Source organism: Bombina bombina, chromosome 12 (genome assembly GCF_027579735.1).
Source record: "Bombina bombina isolate aBomBom1 chromosome 12, aBomBom1.pri, whole genome shotgun sequence".
In the NCBI taxonomy this organism is placed as follows: domain Eukaryota; kingdom Metazoa; phylum Chordata; class Amphibia; order Anura; family Bombinatoridae; genus Bombina; species Bombina bombina.
In genome coordinates, this window is record NC_069510.1 from 36,875 (window position 1) to 59,474 (window position 22,600).

General features: G+C 41.4%; 1 long non-coding RNA gene across 1 annotated transcript in view; it reads right to left on the reverse strand.

Annotated features, from left to right (window-relative positions):
• The window catches only part of LOC128643117 (uncharacterized), a 36,180-nt gene extending 14,552 nt beyond the window's left edge, over positions 1-21,628 (reverse strand). The window contains exon 1 of the long non-coding RNA XR_008399774.1: positions 21,278-21,628. This is a non-coding gene — a long non-coding RNA (uncharacterized LOC128643117). The remainder of the gene's footprint in view (positions 1-21,277) is intronic.
• Between the last annotated feature and the right edge of the window lie 972 nt (positions 21,629-22,600).

The window sequence follows — 22,600 nt, forward strand, 5'->3', positions numbered from 1 at the left end:
TTCTTATCCATGGGATCCCTTAAGGTAGTAATATCTTCTAAAGGAGTAGTATTACTCTTGCCCAAAGCAGAAACACCACTATCTACCTTAAAAATGTTTTTCCATACCTCTAGAGAAAGGCACATGGAATTTAAACGTAGCAGAAGGAACATTTCATTTTTTGGCTGCTTAGGTGGGGACCTAAAAATAACGTCCTACACTTTAGTACCAAGTTACTGAGGACTAGAAACATCTACCACTTAAAAAGTGTAAGGAACTTACCGTAAAATAACATGTATATTCCCAAGCTACCGTGAAGACAAAGGATCCTCCTCTAGAGCAACAACAGTGGCAGTTTGTGATTCAGGCACCGACTACTCTTCAGAGGACTAGTCAGCATGAAGCATTCCCTCTACTGTTCATGGTGAGCCTGATATGTCACTTCAGCAGAGAACATTGAACAATGATCCTGGAGAGAAAGCTACATCAGAAGCAGGTGTACACTCTTGCTTAACTGTAGGTAATAAAGCAGAGAGTACTGGTAAAATGTTTAAAAAAAACCCAAAAACAACTTACCAGCACCCACAAAATTTAGCACAGCCCAGATCAAGGATAAAATAATCACTGTAGCATAGATAAATCAGGAGTTAACCCTGCTGATGTCCCTTCCCCTTTCCAGCAGTGCCCTGCAAGGTCCTCAAGCCCAACAGAGACCAACAACCCTAAAAACTAAGCTCTATAACGTGAGCACCAATATGTGATTTCTGGCAAGCTAAAAAACAGAACTGTCTCCTATTAAATGGTTTCATACACTGACCGTACACCCACAATTTCAACTCTGTCAAAGTGATATAAAAGGTTTCTATAATGAAAGATATACATCTAGCCATGTGAGTATAAAGATAGACAGTCAAAAAACAATTTATGCTTACCTGATGAATTTATTTCTTTTTTGACACGATGAGTGCACGGATCATCTTAATTACTAATGGGATATTCACCTCCTGGTCAGCAGGAGGAGGCAAAAAGCACCACAGCAGAGCTGTTAAATAGCTCCTCCCTTCCCTCCCACTCCAGTCATTCGACCAAAGTTAGGAAGAGAAAGGAAAAGCCAAGGTGCAGAGGTGTCTGAAGTTTACCATAACCCAAAACCTGTCTTACAAGAACAGGGCGGGCCATGGACTCATCGTGCCAAAAAAGAAATAAATTTATCAGGTAAGCATAAATTTTCTTTTCTTTTTTAAGACACAATGAGTCCACGGATCAATTACTAATGGGATCCAATACCCAAGCTAGAGTACACAGATGATAAGAGAGGGACAAGACAGGGAACCTAAACAGAAGGCACCACTGCTTGAAGAACCTTTCTCCTAAAAGCGGCCTCAGCCGAGGCAAAAGTGTCAAATTTGTAAAATTTTGAAAAAGTGTGAAGAGAGGACCAAGTTGCAGCCTTGCAAATCTGTTCCACAGAAGCTTCATTTTTGAATGCCCATGAGAAAGCAACAGCCCTTGTGGAATGAGCCGTAACCCTCTCAGGAGGTTGCTGTCCAGCAGTCTCATATGCGAAACATATGATACTCTTCAGCCAAAAAGAAAGAGAAGTAGCCGTAGCTTTCTGTCCCTTACATTTTCCAGAGAAAATCACAAACAAAGAAGAAGACTGACGAAAGTCGCCTGTAAGTAAAACTTTAAAGCACGGACTACGTCTAAAATGTGCAGAAGCCGTTCTTTCTGAGAAGGATTATGACACAAAGAAGGCACAACAATCTACTGATTAATGTTCTGATCAGAAACAACCTTAGGAAGAAATCCAAATTTAGTAAGTAAAATTGCCTTATCTGAATGGAAAATAAGGTAAGGAGATTCGTACTGTAATGCTGAGAGCTCTGACACTCTACGAGCCGAAGAAATAGCCACCAGAAATAAAACTTTCCAAGATAACAATATCTAAGGAATGCATAGGCTCAAACGGAACCCTTTGAGAACTAAATTAAGACTCCATGGATGAGTAACTGGTTTGAACACAGGCCTGATCCGGACCAATGCCTGACAAAAAGATTGTACATCTGGGACATCCGCCAGACGTTTGTGTAACGGAACAGATAAGGTTGAGATTTCACCTTTAGGGAACTCGTCGATAAACCTTTCTCCAAACCCTCTTGGAGAAAAGACAAAATTCTAGGAATCCTAACTCTACTCCATGAGTAGCCCTTGAATTTACACCAATAGATATTTACGCCAAATCTTATGGTAAATCCTTCTAGTTACAGGCTTACGAGCCTGAATCATGGTCTCTATGACCGAGTCAGAAAACCCCTGCTTGGATAAAATTAAGCGTTCAATCTCCAAGCAGTCAGCTTCAGAGAAACTAGATTTGGGTGAAGGCCCCTGAATCAGAAGTTCCTTCCTCAACGGGAGTCTCCAAGGTGGTAGAGACGCCATCCCGACCAGATCCGCATACCAAATCCTGCGTGGCCAGGCCGGTGCTATGAGGATCACCGAAGCCCTCTCCTGTTTGCTTCGAGCAATTACCCGAGGAAGAAGAGCAAATGGAGGAAATAGGTATGCTAGACTGAAGGACCAAGGAACCACCAGAGCATCTATCAGTTCTGCCTGGGGGTCCCTGGACCTCGACCCGTATCTCGGAAGCTTGGCATTCTGACTAGATGCCATGAGATCCAATTCCGGCTGACCCCACATAAGAATCAGGTCGGAGAACACCTCCGGATGGAGTTCCCACTCCCCCGGATGAAAAGTCTGCCTGCTCAGGAAGTCCGCCTCCCAGTTGTCCACCCCTGGGATATGGATCGCCGACAGACAGCAAGAATGGGCCTCCGCCCACTGAATTATCTTGGATACCTCCTTCATCGCTAAGGAACTCCTCGTTCCTCCCTGATGATTGATGTAAGCCACTGAAGTTATGTTGTCCGACTGGAACCTGATAAACTGGACCGTGGCTAAATGAGGCCAGGCCAGAAGAGCATTGTAGATCGCTCTCAGTTCCAGAATGCTTATAGGGAGAACAGACTGAGTCCAAACTATGAGCCTTTAGGGAGCCCCAGACTGCTCCCCACCTCAGAAGGCTGGCATCTGTTGTCACAACCATCCAAGATGGTCTGCGAAAGCAGGTTCCCTGGGAGAGATGATCCAGAGACAACCATCATTGAAGAGAGTCCCTTGTCTCCTGTTCCAGAGTTAATCGAGGAGACAAGTCCGCATAATCTCCGTTCCATTGCCTGAGCATGCTTAACTGCAGAGGTCTGAGATGGAAACGAGCAAACGGGATGATTTCCATTACCGCCACCATCAGCCCTATTAGCTCCATGCACTGAGCCACTGGACGGCCGAGAAGTGGACTGAAGGACTTGGCATGTATCTATAATCTTTGATTTCCTGACTTCTGTCAGAAAAATCCTCATGGACAATGAGTCTATAATGGTACCAAAGAAAATGACTCTTGTACATGGGACTAGCGAACTCTTTCCCAAACTTACCTTCCGCCCGTGAGTTCTCAGGAAAGATAACACTATGTCGGTGTGGGATCTTGCTAGTTGAAACAATGGCGCCTGGACTAGAATGTCGTCCAGATAAGGCACCACCCCTATGCTCCTTGACCGAAGTACCACCAACAGAAACCCCAGAATCTTTGTGAAGATTCTGGGAGCAGTGGCCAGGCCGAAAGGAAGAGCCTGAAAGGCAAATCTTAGGAACTTGTGATGATCCCTGTGAATAGGAACATGTAGGTATGCGTCCTTTAAATCACAGTTGTCATGAGCTGACCCTCCGGGATTAAGGGAAGAATGGAACGAATAGTTTCCATCTTGAAGGACGGCACTCTGAGAAATTTAGGTCTAAAATTGGTCTGAAAGTTCCCTCCTTTTTGGGAACCACGAACAGATTGTAATAAAAACCCTGACCCTGTTCCTGTACTGAGATGGGAAAAATCACTCCCAGGACAACAAGGTCTCTTACACAATGTAAGAAAGCCTCTCTTTTTGTCTGGTCTGCAGATAATCTTGAAAGAAGAAACCTGCCTCAGGGAGGAAAACTTTTGAACTCCAATTTGTATCCCTGAGACACTATCTATTGCCCAGGGATCCTGAACGTCCCGAACCCAAGCCTGAACGAAGGAAAGTCTGCCCCCTACCAGATCCGGTCCCGGATCGGGGGCATGCCCTTCATGCTGTTTTGGATTCAGTAGCCGGCTTCTTGGATTGTTTACCCTTGTTCCAAGACTGGTTGGGTCTCCATGTAGGCTTAGATTGCTCCTGCTTAGAGGAGGAAGAGGAAGAATTTCCCTTAAAATTTTGAAAGGAACGAAAATTACTCTGTCGTCCCTTTTGTTTGTTTCTCTTATCCTGAGGAAGGAGATGACCATTACCTCCCGATAATTTCCTTGTAAGGAATCGCTAGAAGCTTAGACTTAGATGACACATCCGCCGACCAAGGTTTTAACCATGAGGAACCCGAACTCTTAGCTGCCAGTTTGATAATCTGAAGGGAAGCGTCCGTAATAAAAGAATTAGCTAGCTTCAGAGCTTTTATCCTGTCTTGGATCTCCTCCAAAGAAGTCTCCGTCCTGAGAGACTCGGACAAAGCATCAAACCAATATGCTGCTGCTCTAGTGACTGTAGTAATGCACGCAGCAGACTAATAGCAGACCCTGGTGAAAATAAATCTTTTTAAGTAAACCCTCTAACTTCTTGTCCATAGGGTCTTTAAAAGCACAACTATCCTCTATGGGAATAGTGGTTCTCTTGGCTAAGGTGGAAATAGCTCCTTCCACCTTAGGAACTGTTCGCCAAGCCTCCTTGAAAGAGTCAGCTATGGGAAACATCTTAAAAATAGAGGAGGGAGAAAAGGGAATGCCTGGTCTCTCCCACTCCTTAGTAACGATCTCCGAAGCTCGCTTTGGAACCGGAAATACATCTGATTAAGAAGGAACTTCGAAATATCTGTCTAATTTACTAGACTTTGCAGGAGCAACCACAACCGTGGAGTCCCAGTCTAAAGTAATCAAAACCTCCCTGAGTAGCAGGCGGAGGTGTTATAGCTTAAACCTAAAAGTTACAACCTCTGAATCCGTCAGAGGCAATGAACCTTCTGAATCTGAGATTTCACCCTCAGATGAAACAGCAGTACCCTCCTCTTCATGGTCTTGGGAGGGTACCTCCGAAACTGCAACAATTGCATCAGAACTTACTGAATGACTGGTTTTCCTCTTACGTTTGCCCTGCAACATTGGGAAAGCAGACAATGCATCAGAAATTGTAGAAGACATGAGCGAAGCAATGTCTTTTAAGTAACTCCAACGGGAGCTATAGCAGAAGTGCAGGGCAATGCTTGTGCGAGCGTTAAATTTTGGGACGCTTGGGGAGAAAGCTGCGGCACACCCTGAACCTCATCATTAGACTCTTGGAAAGTATCCGCCTTTGAAAAGTTTTGCTCAGAAAAAATCTTTTCATTTTTAAGACACGATGAGTCCACGGATCATCTTAATTACTAATGAGATATTAACCTCCTGGTCAGTAGGAGGAGGCAAAGAGCACCACAGCAGAGCTGTTAAATAGCTCCTCCCTTCCCTCCCACCCCAGTCATTCTCTTTGCCTACGTTAGTGATAGGAAGAGGTAAAGTGAGGTGTTAGATTAAATTCTTCAATCAAGAGTTTATTATTTTAAAAGTAGTGCCAGAGTGTGCTGCTTTGTTCTAGGGTGTAGCCGTAGTCCATATCAGTCCAGTAGAGCTTTGGTAGCTTTAGAGCAATGGGAACTTGTGGGACATAATTCTCACTGCACCTCCCATGATTTTCTTGCTGCCCTTATCCTTTAGTCTGAGATTTTTAGTCACTCAGCATTTCTATTTCCTCAGGTCGATGTGAGGGACAGGACCTCTCAAGCCTGAGAGATGCCTTTGCCGCCAGGCAGAAGACAAGGTAAGTGCTACCTTATTTCTGGGGATAAGGACTCAGAATTTGAATGGCACATAGACATAAAGGGCTCTTTTTATTTAAGTGGTGCTTTATGTGGGACATTGTTTTCTTTCCTGGGTCAAAGATGTTTGGGGCAGCATATGAAAGGGCACTGGGGCTGGAGAAAGCAGTTTGCTGAATTTGAGAGACTTAATTATGGCTCCGGTGGTTTCATTGTTTGAAATGTACGGGTTAGGCCACGCCCACGATGGGCAGTCCTTCCGGTTTTGTTTTTGGCGCCATTCAGTAGCGCTACTAGCTATTCCTCATTGCGCAGTTTTCAGGTCTGTTCTGGAGTCGCATGTGAGACATGCGCTTCTAATACAGACACTGAGTACTTCCTGAATCAAATGGTTTACAAGCATTTTATTGCGGTACCCGAAAGGAAAGATCGTTGTGCAACATATCCTAACAATATTCTGGCAGGTAGGAGCACTTCAGCAGAGGCTGAGGTGCTGAGGTTGGGGCAAGTTAACCATTATTTTGTGACAAAATGAACTTCTTTTAGTACATAGGATTGTTATTACATGAACCGTAACCTAGAATACCTACAAAAAAATAAAACTCTTTCAGGAAGACAGGTGAGATGGAGCCTGTACTTTAGTCGCTTTAACTACCAGATTATCTATCGGCCGGGTTCTCGAAATGGGAAGGCGGATGCCTTATCCCGAATAGAGAGAACAGAAGAGAAAGTTTCAAAGGATCTCTCACCTACCTCAATCATACCACCAGATAGGTTCTTAGGATTGATACCTTTCTCAACCAAAAGTTTAAAGGAGGCTTTAAGCATAGATAAAGATGTTCCACAAAACCTTACCACCTCAGAAAACGATTTGTACTACAACGATTCCAAGTTGTACATCCCTCATACACTGAGACAGGATCTGATCAAACAGTATCACGACCCTCCACTTCTTGGTCATCCAGGTAGCCACAGGACTCTTGAACTGATCAAACGAGACTATTGGTGGCCCAGGATGGAATCTTCTGTAAAAGATTACATCAGGAACTGCACTGTGAGCATAACGTCCAAAGCAGAGAAAAAAACACCTTATGGTCTACTTATGTCCATGCCAATTCCAGAGAAACCTTGGACTCATTTAAGAATGGACTTTCTTGTTGATTTGCCAGTAAGTTTGGGTAAAAACACCATATTAGTTGTCACTGATCTGCTAACGAAGATGGCTCATTTTATACCATTCCATAAATTACCTACCTCTGCTGAAACTGCCCAGCTCTTCCTCGATTCTATTGTAAGAATATACGGTCTTCCCTCCATTATAACCACAGATAGGGGTAGTCAATTCACCTCCCGGTTTTGGAAGCATCTTAGTAGAGTCCTTCAAATTGACCACCGCTTATCTACCTCATACCACCCTCAAACCAACGGCCAATCGGAAAGATTGAACCAGTGGCTAGAGCAGTATCTTCGGTGCTACTGTGCATACCGACAACATGACTTGTCGACATTCTTGTTGATGGCGGAATTCTCCTACAACAACACACTACATACCTCCTCCAAAATGACACCGTTCTATGCCAACTACGCCTACCACCCAAGGTTTTCGTTCGATTATTCAGATTCCATTCCCAACCCCTCTGTTGATGATCTTACACAGAACCTTGCTGAAAATTTCCAGGTGTTACGGAAAAATCGTCCGCATTATAAATGACAACGCTGTTGTGCTTGATCTACCGTCTTCACTTAAAATTCACCCCTCGTTCCCGTTTCCTTATTGAAACCAGCTTCCACTGTTGACCATCAAACTGTTATGCTTCCACCTTTACCTCCGGTTTTGGATGAAGAGACTTTTGAAGTCCAAGACATTTTGGATTCCAGGCTCTTAAAGGGTGAACTCCAATATTTAGTTCGCTGGAAAGGCTTCACTCCAGACAATGACTCCTGGGAACCTTACAGCAACCTGAACGCCCCGAGACTTGTCTCGAGGTTCCATAGACGTTACCCTCATAGACCTAAGCTTCAAGCCGTGGGACGGCTTGCTTGAGGGGAGGGGGTCTGTGAGGATTCCAGTCCACCTTTTCCTTCCTACCCTGGATTTCCTGCTCTCCTGGGTTACTCCCCTATTTAAGTCATCATTGCACCTTAAACAGGTGCTTAGTTATTTTGCTCACAAGCTGAAGCTACAACTGTCTACTGCATGTCACTAGACAAATCTCTTACTGGATTACAACCCTGGATACCAACTTTATATATAAATCTTGCATGTTACATTACCAAAGGATTGAAGTCTCTTTGTTGCTAAATACCTGATTCACTCATTTGCCAACTAGCTGCTAAGGGACTATTCTTGTTTATATACAATCTGCTCCTGCAGGCTTGGATACTACAAGCTTTACCTGCTACTACCCTTTTGCTCTGACCTCTTCCATCCGGTCTCAGGTATAATAATTGGACACTGAATGCTAACTGCACTGTGCTGAGACGCAAACACTCGCACTTTGAGTTTGACTTTTGTTATGACAAGCTGCTTACCTGGGGAAGCCTGCCTCTCTGGAAATTAACCACAGCATTTCAAAGACCTTACTCACAGGATTGGCTTTCAATAGTGTCAGTGCAGCACTGGAGCTTGGCCACGCCCCCTCACGCATCTGTAACCGGATTGGTTCCACACAAGCCTGCTCTGATCACAGCTCACACAGGAGACTGCTCCAACTGCAGCAGCACAACAGCTCTCCATAGTTGAATGCAAGCACAGCAGCAGGGACAGAGACCAAGTTTATTAAAGGGCAAGTGTTGCTCTGTACAGTTCTGTCAAGCCTGGTTGTTTCAAGTACCTTAGGCTCAAACAAAGCAGATATATATATATATATATATATATATATATATATACACACACATACATACACACATATACATACACACACACTGTCTTATATTTAAATCTACTTCTGCCAAGCAACTACCTATCCTAACACTCAGTTGCAATTTCACATTCAAGAGTTGCAGCTATCAATTCAGGAACAGGGACTGGGGTTTTATTCCTATTTGTTCTTCCCAAAAAAGAGGGAACCTTCAGACCAATTCTAGACCTCAAGAGTCTAAACAAGTTTCTCAGGGTACCATCCTTCAAGATGGAAAATATTCGTTTCATTCTTCCATTGATCCAGGAGGGTCAATTTATGACAACAGTGGATTTAAAGGACGCGTACCTACATGTTCCCATTCGCAAGGATGATCACAAGTTCTTAAGGTTTGCCTTTCTGGACAAACACCAGTTTGTGGCTCTTCCTTTCGGTCTTGCCACAGCCCCCAGAATCTTCACAAAGGTTCTGGGATCTCTGTTGGCGGTACTTCGATCAAAAGACATTGCAGTGGCGCCTTATCTGGACGACATTCTAGTTCAAGCGCCATCCTTTCAGCTAGCAAGATCACACACGGACTTGGTGTTGTCCTTCCTAAGATCCCAGGGCTGGAAGGTAAATTTAGAAAAAGATTCCTTAGTTCCAAACACAAGGGTAACTATCCTAGGAACCATAATAGACTCTATGAAGATATTTCTGACGGAGGGCAGGAAATTAAAGATTATCGATACTTGTTTAGCCCTTTAGTCCACTCCTCGACAATAAGTGGCTCAATGCATGCAGTTAATCGGGTTGATGGTGACGGCAATGGACATCATCCCGTTTGCTTGCTTCCATCTAAGAGCTCTGCAGTTGAACATGCTGAGACAGTGGAACGGAGATTATTCGGACTTGTCCCCTCGTCTTCTACTGGAGCAGGAGACAAGGGACTCTCTTCAATGGTGGTTGTCTCTGGATCATCTCACCCAGGGAACATGCTTTCGCAGACCTACTTGGGTGATTGTGACAACAGATGCCAGCCTTCTAGGGTGGGGAGCAGTCTGGGGCTCTCTAAAGGCTCAGGGAATATGGACTCAGTCAGAGTCTGCTTTACCCATAAACATTCTGGAACTAAGAGCGATCTACAATGCTCTTCTGGCCTGGCCTCAGTTAGCCATGGCACCGTTTATCAAGTTCCAGTCGGACAACATAACATCAGTGGCCTACATCAATCATCAGGGGGGGAAACGAGGAGTTCCTTGGCGATGACAGAGGTATCTAAAATAATCCAATGGGCGGAGGCCCATTCTTGCTGTTTGTCGGCAATCCACATCCTAGGGGTGGACAACTGGGAGGCGGATTTCCTGAGCAGGCAGACCTTTCATCCGGGGGGAGTGGGAACTCCACCCGGAAGTGTTTTCCAGCCTGATTCTCAAGTGGGGTCGGCCGGAATTAGATCTCATGGCATCGCAACAGAATGCCAAGCTCCAGAGATACGGGTCCAGATCCAGGGACCCCCAGACGCAACTGATAGATGCTCTGGCGGCCCCTTGGACCTTCAATCTAGCATACCTGTTTCCTCTGTTTGTTCTTCCTTGAGTAATTGCTTGAATCAAGCAGGAAAGGGCCCCGGTGATCCTCATAGTACCGGCCTAACCTTGCAGGATTTGGTATGCAGATCTGGTGGAGATGACATCTCTACCATCTTGGAGACTTCCGTTGCGGAAAGACCTTCTGATTCAGGGGCCCCGTCCTTCACCCAAATCTAGTTTCTCTGAAGCTGACTGCTTGGAGATTGAACGCTTAATCTTATCTAAGCGGGGGTTTTCTGATTCGGTCATAGAGACCATGAGTCAGGGTCGGAAGCCTGTAACTAGAAGAATTTACCATAAGATTTGGTGTAAAACATAATTTATGTAAGAACTTACCTGATAAATTCATTTCTTTCATATTGGCAAGAGTCCATGAGCTAGTGACTTATGGGATATACAATCCTACCAGGAGGGGCAAAGTTTCCCAAACCTCAAAATGCCTATAAATACACCCCTCACCACACCCACAATTCAGTTTAACGAATAGCCAAGCAGTGGGGTGATAAAGAAAGGAGTAGAAAGCATCAACAAAGGAAATTTGGAAATAATTGTGCTTTATACAAAAAACCATAACCATAAAAAGGGTGGGCCTCATGGACTCTTGCCAATATGAAAGAAATGAATTTATCAGGTAAGTTCTTACATAAATTATGTTTTCTTTCATGTAATTGGCAAGAGTCCATGAGCTAGTGACATATGGGATATCAATACCCAAGATGTGGAGTCTTCCACTCAAGAGTCACTAGAGGGGGAGGGAATAAAAATAAAAACAGCCATATTCCGCTGAAAAAAATTAATCCACAACCCCAAAAAAAAAAGTTTATTTTCATTTTTGAAAGAAAAAAAAACTTAAATCAAAAGCAGAAGAATCAAACTGGAACAGCTGCCTGAGGAACTTTTCTACCAAAAACTGCTTCAGAAGAAGCAAATACATCAAAACGGTAGAATTTAGTAAATGTATGCAAAGAGGACCAAGTCGCCGCTTTGCAAATCTGATCAACTGAAGCTTCATTCTTAAAAGCCCACGAAGTGGAGACCAGTGTTCCCTCTAAGGCCAGTTTTGTGTGCGGCCCAGCAGTGAAACAGTTAATAAGAGAACCATACCTTCCAGTCTGCATTGTGCAATGTTTGCTAATTGCTGGGTGTGGTTACTTGATTAACTGTTTCACTGCTGGGCCGCACAAAAAACTGGTCTTAGAGGGAACAGTGGTGGAGACTGATCTAGTAGAATGAGCTGTAATTCCCTGAGGCGGAGCCTGACCCGACTCCAAATAAGCTTGATGAATCAAAAGTTTCAACCAAGAAGCCAAGGAAATAGCAGAAGCCTTCTGACCTTTCCTAGGACCAGAAAATAAAACAAAATAGACTGGAAGTCTTCCTGAAATCTTTAGTTGCTTCCACATAATATTTCAAAGCTGTTACCACATCCAAAGAATGTAAGGATCTCTCCAAAGAATTCTTAGGATTAGGACATAAGGAAGGGACAACAATTAATCTACTAATGTTGTTAGAATTCACAACCTTAGGTAAAAATTGAAAAGAAGTCCGCAAAACTGCCTTATCCTGATGAAAAATAAGAAAAGGAGACTCACAAGAAAGAGCAGATAGCTCAGAAACTCTTCTAGCAGAAGAGATAGCCAAAAGGAACAACACTTTCCAAGAAAGTAGTTTAATGTCCAAAGAATGCATAGGCTCAAATGGAGGAGCCTGTAAAGCCTTCAGAACCAAATTAAGACTCCAAGGAGGAGAAATTGATTTAATGACAGGCTTAATACAAACTAAAGCCTATACAAAACAGTGAATATCAGAAAGTATAGCAATCTTTCTGTGAAATAAAACAGAAAGAGCGGAGATTTGTCCTTTCAAGGAACTTGCAGACAAACCCTTATCCAAACCATCCTGAAGGAACTGTAAAATTCTAGGAATTCTAAAAGAATGCCAGGAGAATTTATGAGAAGAACACCATGAAATGTAAGTCTTCCAAACTCTATAATAAATCTTCCTAGAGACGGATTTACGAGCTTGTAACATAGTAATCACGGATTCAGAGAAACCTCTATGACTTAGAACTAAGAGTTCAATTTCCATACGTTCAAATTCAATGTTTTGAGATCCTGATGGTAAAACGGACCTTGAGATAGTAGGTCCGGCCGTAACGGAAGTGGCCAAGGCGGGCAACTGGACATCTGAACCAGATCCGCATACCAAAACCTGTGTGCCCATGCTGGAGCCACCAGCAACACAAAAGACTGTTCCATGATGATTTTGGAGATCACTCTTGGAAGGAGAACTAGAGGCGGGAAGATGTAAGCAGGATGATAACACCAAGGAAGTGTCAGTGCATCCACTGCTTCCACCTGAACATCCCTGGACCTGGACAGGTATCTGGGAAGTTTTTTGTTTAGATGAGAGGCCATGAGATCTATCTCCGGAAGACTCCACATCTGAACAATCCGAGAAAACACATCTGGATGGAGAGACCACTCCCCTGGATGTAAAGTCTGGCTGCTGAGATAATCCGCCTCCCAATTGTCTACACCTGGGATATGCACTGCAGAGATTAGACAGGAGCTGGATTCCGCCCAAGCAAGTATCCGAGATACTTCTTTCATAGCATGGGGACTGTGAGTCCCACCCTGATGATTGACATAAGCCAGTTGTGATATTGTCCGTCTGAAGACAAATGAACGGTTCTCTCTTTAGCAGAGGCCAGAACTGAAGAGCCCTGAAAATTGCACAGGTAATCTCGCCTCTTGAGATTTCCAAACCCCTTGTGCTGTCAGAGATCCCCAAACAGCTCCCCAACCTGAAAGACTCGCATCTGTTGAGATCACAGTCCAGGTTGGCCGAACAAAAGAAGCCCCTTGAACCAAACGATGGTGATCTATCCACCATGTCAGAGTGTCGTACATTGGGATTCAAGGATATTAATTGTGATATCTTTGTATAATCCCTGCACCATTAATTCAGCATGCAAAGCTGTAGAGGTCTCATGTGAAAACGAGCAAAGGGGATTGCGTCCGATGCTGCAGTCATGAGACCTAAAACTTCCATGCACATAGCCACTGAAGGGAATGACTGAGACTGAAGGTGCCGGCATGCTGCTACCAATTTTAAACGTCTCTTGTCTGTTAGAGACAGAGTCATGGACACTGAATCTATCTGGAAGCCTACAAAGGTGACCCTTGTCTGAGGAATCAAGAAACGTTTTGGTAAATTGATCCTCCAACCATGTTTCCGAAGAAACAACAATAGTTGATTCGTGTGAGATTCTACAGTATGAAAAGACTGAGCTAGTACCAAGATATCATCCAAATAAGGAAACACCGCAATACCCTGTTCTCCGATTACAGATAATAGGGCACCCAGAACCTTTGAAAAGATTCTTAGAGCTGCTGCTAGGCAAAATGGAAGAGCAACAAATTGGTAATGCTTGTCTAGAAAAGAGAATCTCAGAAACTGAAAGTGTTCTGGATGAATCGGAATATGAAGGTATGCATCCTGCAAGTCTATTGTGGACATATAATGTCCTCGCTGAACAAAAGGCAGAATAGTCCTTATAGTCACCATCTTGAAAGTTGGTACTCTTACATGACGATTCAAAATTTTCAGATCCAGAACTGGTCTGAATAAATTTTCTTTCTTTGGAACAATGAATAGGTTTGAATAAAACCCCAAACCTTGTTCCTGAGGAGGAACTGGCATGATTACCCCTGAAGACTCCAGGTCTGAAACATACTTCAGAAAAGCCTGAGCTTTTACTGGATTTACAGGGATACGTGAGAGAAAAAATCTTCTCACAGGAGGTTTTACTTTGAATCCTATTCGATACCCTTGAGAGACAATGCTCTGAATCCAATGATTTTGGACAGATCTTATCCAAAAATCCTTGAAAAACCTCAATCTGCCCCCTACCAGCTGAGCTGGAATGAGGGCCGCACCTTCATGCAGACTTAGGGGCTGACTTTGGTTTCCTAAATGGCTTGAATTTATTCCAATTTGAGGAAGGCTTCCAATTGGAAGCAGATTCCTTGGGAGGAGGATTGAGTTTTTGTTCCTTATTCCGACGAAAGGAACGAAAACGGTTAGAAGCCTTAGATTTACCCTTAGGTTTTTTATCCTGAGGCAGGAAAACTCCTTTTCCTCCAGTGATAGTTGAAATAATAGAATCCAACTGAGAACCAAATAAATTATTACCTTGGAAAGAAAGAGATAGTAATCTAGATTTAGATGTCATATCAGCATTCCAAGATTTAAGCCACAAAGCTCTTCTAGCTAATACAGCTAAAGACATGGATCTAACATCAATTTTGATAATATCAAAAATGGCATCACAAATAAAATGATTAGCATGTTGCAGTAAGCGAGTAATGCTAGATATGTCAGGATCCAATTCTCGTTGCGCTAAATTCTCCAACCAAAAAGTTGAGGCAGCCGCAACATCAGCCAAAGAAATAGCAGGTCTGAGAAGATGACCTGAATATAAATAGGCCTTCCTTAGATAAGATTCAAGCTTCCTATCTAAAGGATCCTTAAAGGAAGTACTATCTTCCATAGGAATAGTGGTACGTTTAACAAGAGTAGAAATAGCCCCATCAAACTCTATAGATTTTGCTGGTAAAGGATACAATTTTTTAAACCTTGAAGAAGGAATAAAAGAAGTACCTGGCTTATTCCATTCCCTAGAAATCATATCAGAAATAGCCTCAGGAATAGGAAAAACCCCTGGGGAAACCACAGGAGGTTTAAAAACAGCATTTAAACGTTTATTAGACTGAACGTCAATAGAACTGGTTACCTCAATATCCAAAGTAATTAACACTAACGCATATACTCTATTTTAAATAAATAAGTAGATTTGTCAGTGTCAATGTCTGAGGAAGGATCTTCTGAATCAGATAGATCCTCATCAGAAGAGGATAAATTATTATGTTGTTGGCCATTTGAAATTTCATCAGCTAAATGTGAAGTTTTTAAAGACCTTTTAAGTTTATTAGAAGGTGGAAATGCAGACAAAGCCTTCAAAATAGAATCAGAAACAAATTCTTTAAAATTTACAGGTATATCATGCACATTAGAAGTTGAAGGAACTGCAACTGGCAATGTATTATTACTGATGGAAACACTATCTGCATGTAAAAGTTTATCATGACAACTATTACAAATGACATTTGGTGAAATAATTTCTACACTTTTACAACAAATGCACTTAGTTTTGGTAGAACCGATGTCAGGCAGCAATGTTCCAGCAGAAACTTCTGAGACAGGATCAGATTGGAACATCTTGCTCAATGTAAGAGAAAAAACAACATATAAAGCAAAATGATCTATTTCCTTATATGACAGTTTCAGGAATGGTAAAAAATGCAAAAGCATAGGCCTCTGATAGAGAAAAGCAAGAGGCAAACATCAATGGGGTATTGAAATAACCGGAAATGACACACTTGCGTCACTAATGACGCCGCCGTGTGAAAGGTCTCGGCGTCACGTATGACGCCGGAAATGACGAAGTTGCGTCATAAACTTATTTTTTCGAGCCAAAAATATTTTCGTGCCAAGAATGACGCAATAAAGTTTAGCATTTGACGCACCCGCGGGCCTAATACCCGCAATAGCAAGAAGTAGTCAATTGAAAAAAAAAAAGACTAAACCCCAGGTAAGAAAAAAAATGTATTAAAATGTTTAAATTCCCAAATATGAAACTGACAGTCTGCTGAAGGAAATACATGAACCTGACTCAAGACAAATATAAGTACAATACATATATTTAAAACTTTATATAAATGTATAAAGTGCCAACCCATAGCCGAGGTGTCTTAAGTAATAAAAAACATACTTACCAAAAGACACCCATCCACATATAGCAGATAGCCAAACCAGTACTAAAACAGTTCTTAGTAGAGGTAATGGTAAATTTGAGAGTATATCGTCGATCTGAAAAGGGAGGTAGGAGATGAATCTCTACGACCGATAACAGAGAACCTATGAAATAGACCCCCGTTAGGGAAATCATCGTATTCAAATAAGTGATACTCCCTTTGTGTCCCTCTGACATTCGCTGTACTCAGGAATCGGGCTTCAACAATGCTGAGAAGCGCATATCAACGTAGAAATCTTAGCACAAACTTACTTCACCACCTCCATAAGAGGCAAAGTTTGTAAAACTGAATTGTAGGTGTGGTGAGGGGTGTATTTATAGGCATTTTGAGGTTTGGGAAACTTTGCCCCTCCTGGTAGGATTGTATATCCCATATGTCACTAGCTCATGGACTCTTGGCAATTACATGAAAGAAATATCTTTACTGGTGTGAATCCAAGGGCTACTCATGGAGTAGAGTTAGGATTCCTAGAATTTTATCTTTTCTCCAAGAAGGTTTGTAGAAAGGTTTATCGACGAGTTCCCTAAAGGGTCAAATCTCAGCATTATCTGTTTTGTTACACAAACAACTGGCGGATGTTCCAGATGTACAATCTTTTTGTCAGGCCTTGGTGAGGATCAGGCCTGTGTTTAAACCAGTTACTCCTCCATGGAGTCTTAATTTCTTCAAGGGGCTCCGTTTGAGCCTATGCATTCCTTATATATTAAAAATTGTTATCTTGGAAGGTTTTATTTCTTGGGGCTATTTCTTCTGCTCGGAGAGTGTCAGAACTCTCAGCATTACAGTATGAGTCTCCTTATCTTATTTTCCATGCAGATAAGGTAGTTTTGCGTACCAGATTAGGATTTCTTCCTAAGGTTGTTTCTGATCGGAACATTTATCAGTAGATTGTTGTACCTTCTTTGTGTCCTAATCTTTCTTCTAAGAAGGAAAGACTTTTGCACAATTTGGACGTGGTCCGTGCTTTAAAGTTTTACCTGCAGGCGACTAAGGATTTTCGTCAGTCTTCTTTGTTTGTGGTTTTCTCAGGGAAACGCAAGGGACAGAAAGCTACTTCTTTCTTTTTTGCTGAAGAGCATCATACGTTTTGCATATGAGACTGCTGAACAGCAGCCTCCTGAGAGAGTTACAGCTCATAGGCAGTCTCACGTAAATGTGCACAGCTAAGCCACAAACTGTTATATTTGTTGAAGCACTTGCCTAAATATAACAAGATAACTATAATTTATAATTTATAAGCCAAGATCTTAATTCAAGCCTAGAAAGGTATTTGCAACCTTACCTTGAAAATATTAACAACCAATAGAGGGTTTATCTGAAACGAGATGTTTCAAGGACTTTTTATGTTTCCATTTTAATGTATCAAGTACTTATATGTTTTATTAACAAGTGTACATGCTTAAGATCTATTTAGTAATTGTAATATATATTGAATTTAAAGTGGTATCATTCAACACCGGTGTTTTTAAATATAAAAGTATTTTTAGCATTGTATTTTAAGAATTGGATACTGTATAATAAAATCATTACATTTCACCTTAACACACTGACTTATTCTATTAGAAACCTCTCACGGAGTTAAACAACCTACAAAACCATAAGGATAAATAGAGACATGCCACCCTTGTTATTTTGGAACACATACTATTAAGGTCAAAATAAGACCTATATAATAACTAGCATAAGTTTATTTGAGTAGAACTTGGCATTACTTTGCACCACCTTATATTAGCATTGTATTTATAAACCTTTTGGGAAAGTTTTAAAGGTGAGCAGTATTTCAAACTCACCAGGTTTGATAATAAACTAATTTTTTTCCAAATTAATCAGGAGATTGTTGTGCCTTCTTTATGTCCTAATCCTTCTTCTAAGAAGGAAAGACTTGCATAATTTGGATGTGGTCCGTGCTTTAAAGTTTTACCTGCAGGCGACTAAGAATTTTCATCAGTCTTCTTCTTTGTTTGTCGTTTTCTCAGGGAAACGCAAGGGACAGAAAGCCATGGCTACTTCTCTTTCTTTTTTGCTGAAGAGCATCATACGTTTTGCATATGGGACTGCTGGACAGCAGCCTCCTGAGAGTAACAGCTCATTCCACGAGGGCTGTTGCTTCCTCATGGGCATTCAAAAATTAAGCTTCTGTGGAACAGATTTGCACGGCTGCAACTTGGTCCTCTCTTCACACTTTTTCAAAGTTTCACAAATTTGACACTTTTGCCTCGGCTGAGGAAGCTTTTAGGAGAAAGGTTCTTCAACCAGTGGTGCCTTCCGTTTAGGTTCCCTGTCTTGTCCCTCCCGTATCATTTGTGTACTCTAGCTTGGGTATCGAATCCCATTAGTAATTAAGATGATCCGTGGACTCATCGTGTCTTTAAAAAGAAAAGAAAATTTATGCTTACCTGATAAATTTATTTATTTTTTGACACGATGAGTCCACGGCCCGCCCTATTCTTATAGACAGGTTATGGGTTTTTGTAAACTTCAGACACCTCTGCCCCTTGGCTTTTCCTTTCTCTTCCTAACTTCAGTCGAATGACTGGAGTGGGAGGGAAGGGAGGAGCTATTTAACAGCTCTGCTGTGGTGCTCTTTGCCGCCTCCTGCTGACCAGGAGGTGAATATCACATTAGTAATTAAGATGATCCGTGGACTCATCGTGTAAAAAAATAAAATAAATTTATCAGGTAAGCATACATTTTCTTTTCCCTATGGTTTAAAGTCCTCTCAATACATGAGGGACAGAAAGGGATAGGTGGTTGTCAGGGTGCCAGGAATCAGACTGAGACGAGAAGTGCAAAAATAATGACACCTTTATTAATAGCAAAAAATAAAAAAAAAAAGTCCACAAGTCAAATAAGCCAGGAATCAAAACCAGAGCTGGTAGTCAGACGAGCCAAGTCAGGAGCCAAAGCGAGTAGTCAGACGAGCCGGAATCAGGAACAAGGAGAACAGCAGAGTCAGGAACAAGCCAGGGATCAGGAACCAAGAGGGGCGTCAGACAGCCAGGTAATACACAGGAGCTCTTACAAACAGGTCTGAGACAACGCAAGGGCAAAGCATACTGAACAAAGGCCCTTTAAATAATAAGTGATGACATCACAATTCTGAGACTGCATCCTGTCTCACACGGATGATGTACACCAGTCTGGCCATAAAAGGAAGTGCAGGAAATGAGCAGCATCACACAGAATGCACCAAAGTCAGCAAGAGAGGTGAGTAAAATGGCTGCCAGCAGCACATGGCAAACAAAGCAGGAAAAAACACTGACAGTGGTTCCACATTTGCATCAAAACACAAGGAGCAAATAACACTTTGCAAGTCTCCTTGGTCCATACTGAGTCACAATAGTATAATTATGCAATAAAAACTTAAATTTTACCCAAAAAAGTTTGAAAGCATAAAATGTTACTGTTCCTTTAAATTTAAAAGTGCAACTTTTTACTGCAAGTGTAAATAAAAATACCCATAAACTAATAAAGAAAAATTAATTAGAATTTAGACACTCCTACACCTCAGCAACTCTGCTGAGGCGCCTACTTGCCATCGAACTTCACTATCCCCCCTTGTGGAGCAGGAGCGATCCGGGACAACCGCAACAATACCGAAGCACAAAGTACTAGAACCGCCTGCTTCAAGTATAGAAAACCATGCGGTTCTAGTGACATGCTCTCCAGACGTCTCTACCACAGAAGATGTACTGAATACTGCGCAGATACAGGAAGCGCACAAATTTGAAGCCCCACCCATCGTGGGCGTTACTGCATTTTCAACTCCCGACCGGCTTATCTACTTGTTTAAGCCGTAGGAAAAATTAACCACCATAGCAAAAAATAAAACCAGCTTAACTCCCAGCCCCAGTGCCTGCAGTGATTGTTGTCCAAATACCCTCCATATAAAGAGAGCTTGATGTCCCAAACATAAAAAGCCCCTATCAAATGAGCCTTATATGTTTAATTGATTAAATTAAAGTGCCCACTTTTCTCTGAGTTAATGTCCTTGACCCCAGAAAAACAAAGTCAGCACTTACCTTTACAATCTGCCCGACAGCAGGGCAGCTCAGCAGGTTTAAGAGGGCCTCTCCCTCACATAGCCCTGTGGCTAAGGATGCAGCCTGAGTAATCTTACTTAAGCCATCGGGGTTAGGGCAGCATCAATGTATGGGAGGCGCAGTGAGAATGTCCCACAAGTTCCCATTGCTCTAAAGCCACCAATGCTCTACTGAAGAGACTGATATGGACTATGGCTACACCCTAGAACAAAGCAGCACAATCTTGTACTACTTTAAAAATAATAATAAACTCTTGATTGAAGAATCTATACTAACACCTCACTTTACCTCTTCCTATCACTAACGTAGGCAAAGAGAATGACTGGAGTGGGAGGGAAGGGAGGAGCTATTTAACAGCTCTGCTGTGGTGCTCTTTGCCTCCTCCTGCTGACCAGGAGGTGAATATCCCATTAGTAATTAAGATGATCCGTGGACTCATCGTGTCTTAAAAAAAAGAAAATAGCTTATGGATCACAGGAATATAAAAAAAAAAATACATGAAACATCTTGCATTACTTACCACAGCAGTTTAAGTTAGCCTGCACTAGAGTAAGATCCTTCATATGAGGAACTTTAAGTGTATTAGGAAATTGGCAGATACGTCCAGATTTTGACTGGGGGAATGTGACAACTCCACACTAGAAGACTATTCTCACTTCACAGTTAAACTCCTGAATAATGGGTACAAGACCGGTCATAAAATCCCTATCAATCTTTTTATCTACTTCAGTACTTCAAGTTTTACATTCTCTTTGTGGAGGCAAAACTATAACTGAAGCTAGCAAGATCAAATACTGGGCAGAGAAAAGCAAAGCTCTGGAATGTTTTGCTCATCCCACAAATAATGGATTATGGACTCCCACCATTTTATGTAAGAAATAATTATTCCTCTTAGTTTCAAAGTTAATTAAACATATTTTACATTTAACGTGTATAAATAGTGATATTTCTTAAGCATGATAGTAATGATTGGGATGAAAGTTATACAAATAAAATAGAGTAATCACACTTACCTCTACTTTGCATCTGATCTGAGCACACTTTTTCCTAGTGTCTGATCTGCACACACTCCTTCCTTGTGTCTATTATATGCACACTCCTGCCTGCCGTCTGATCTGCGCACACCCTTGGTAACAGTGCCTATTTCTGACCTGGCTCTCTCCCAAAGTCGATTGTATTTCCACATTAATTTTTACAAGAAAAAAAAAAGAAGAAGAAGAACAGTGAGTAAATAATGAACACAACATATAAGTGTTAGTAGATTCAGGGAACAGATTTACAGAAGTTCTAGGTTCACATATAGCAAGGGAATCAAAGTCTTAAACATTGGTAAGCAATGGTAAGGACTTAATAAACTGTCTCAGATGAGCATTAGATGTGACTATATATATATATAATATATATATATATATATATATATATATATATATATATATATATATATATATATATATATATATATATATATATATATATATATATATATATATATATATATATATATATATATATATATATATATATATATAGGCTGTAAACTGCATTGCAAATGGCTACACAGTGTGTACTATGAATAAATAAATTGTGTCATATAATGGGATATATACTGCACTGCACACTTTTGGGCCTTCACATGTAATAGATTATGATGGGCTTTCTGCTTTATACCTAATGAGAGTATTCATAAATATATTACACAGTATACAGCATCAGCAGGTGGTATATATGTGCATATACGTACATATACATAATAAACAGGTGATGTCTATTGCATAAGTATAAGGTATAAATGGGCATGTATTGCACATAATTTATCAGTGACTGGTATATCCCAGTATACATAATATAATGTTACTCATTGCGACACGCAAGGCACGTGAAAGAATTAATGAAAATAAATCTAGCATTAGGAGGGGGAATTTAGATGCCCCTGTCGCGCATCATTTTATTAAAGCTAAACATCAAATTTCGCAATTTAGGTTTCAAATTATTGAACAGGTACATAGACCGAGAAGGGGTGGCAACAGGGAGATTCTATTAAAAAGAGGAGAGAGGCTTTGGATTTTTAAATTGGAAACTTTACATTCCAAAGGTATGAATAGGGATCTTGATCTATTTTGGTCTATTTTTCTATGAGATATTGTGATGACAAGTTCTATTTGTTATAGGCTGTTTTCTTTATTTGTAAATGTGATTTTTAAGAGTTAAATACACTTTGTTCTTTTTAGTATCCTTTAGTTGAAAAAGTAAGGATGTAATTTGATAGATCCACCACTAGAGGGTGGTATGAACATGAAATTGTATCCGTTAATTGATAATTGTTTGTCAATTACACC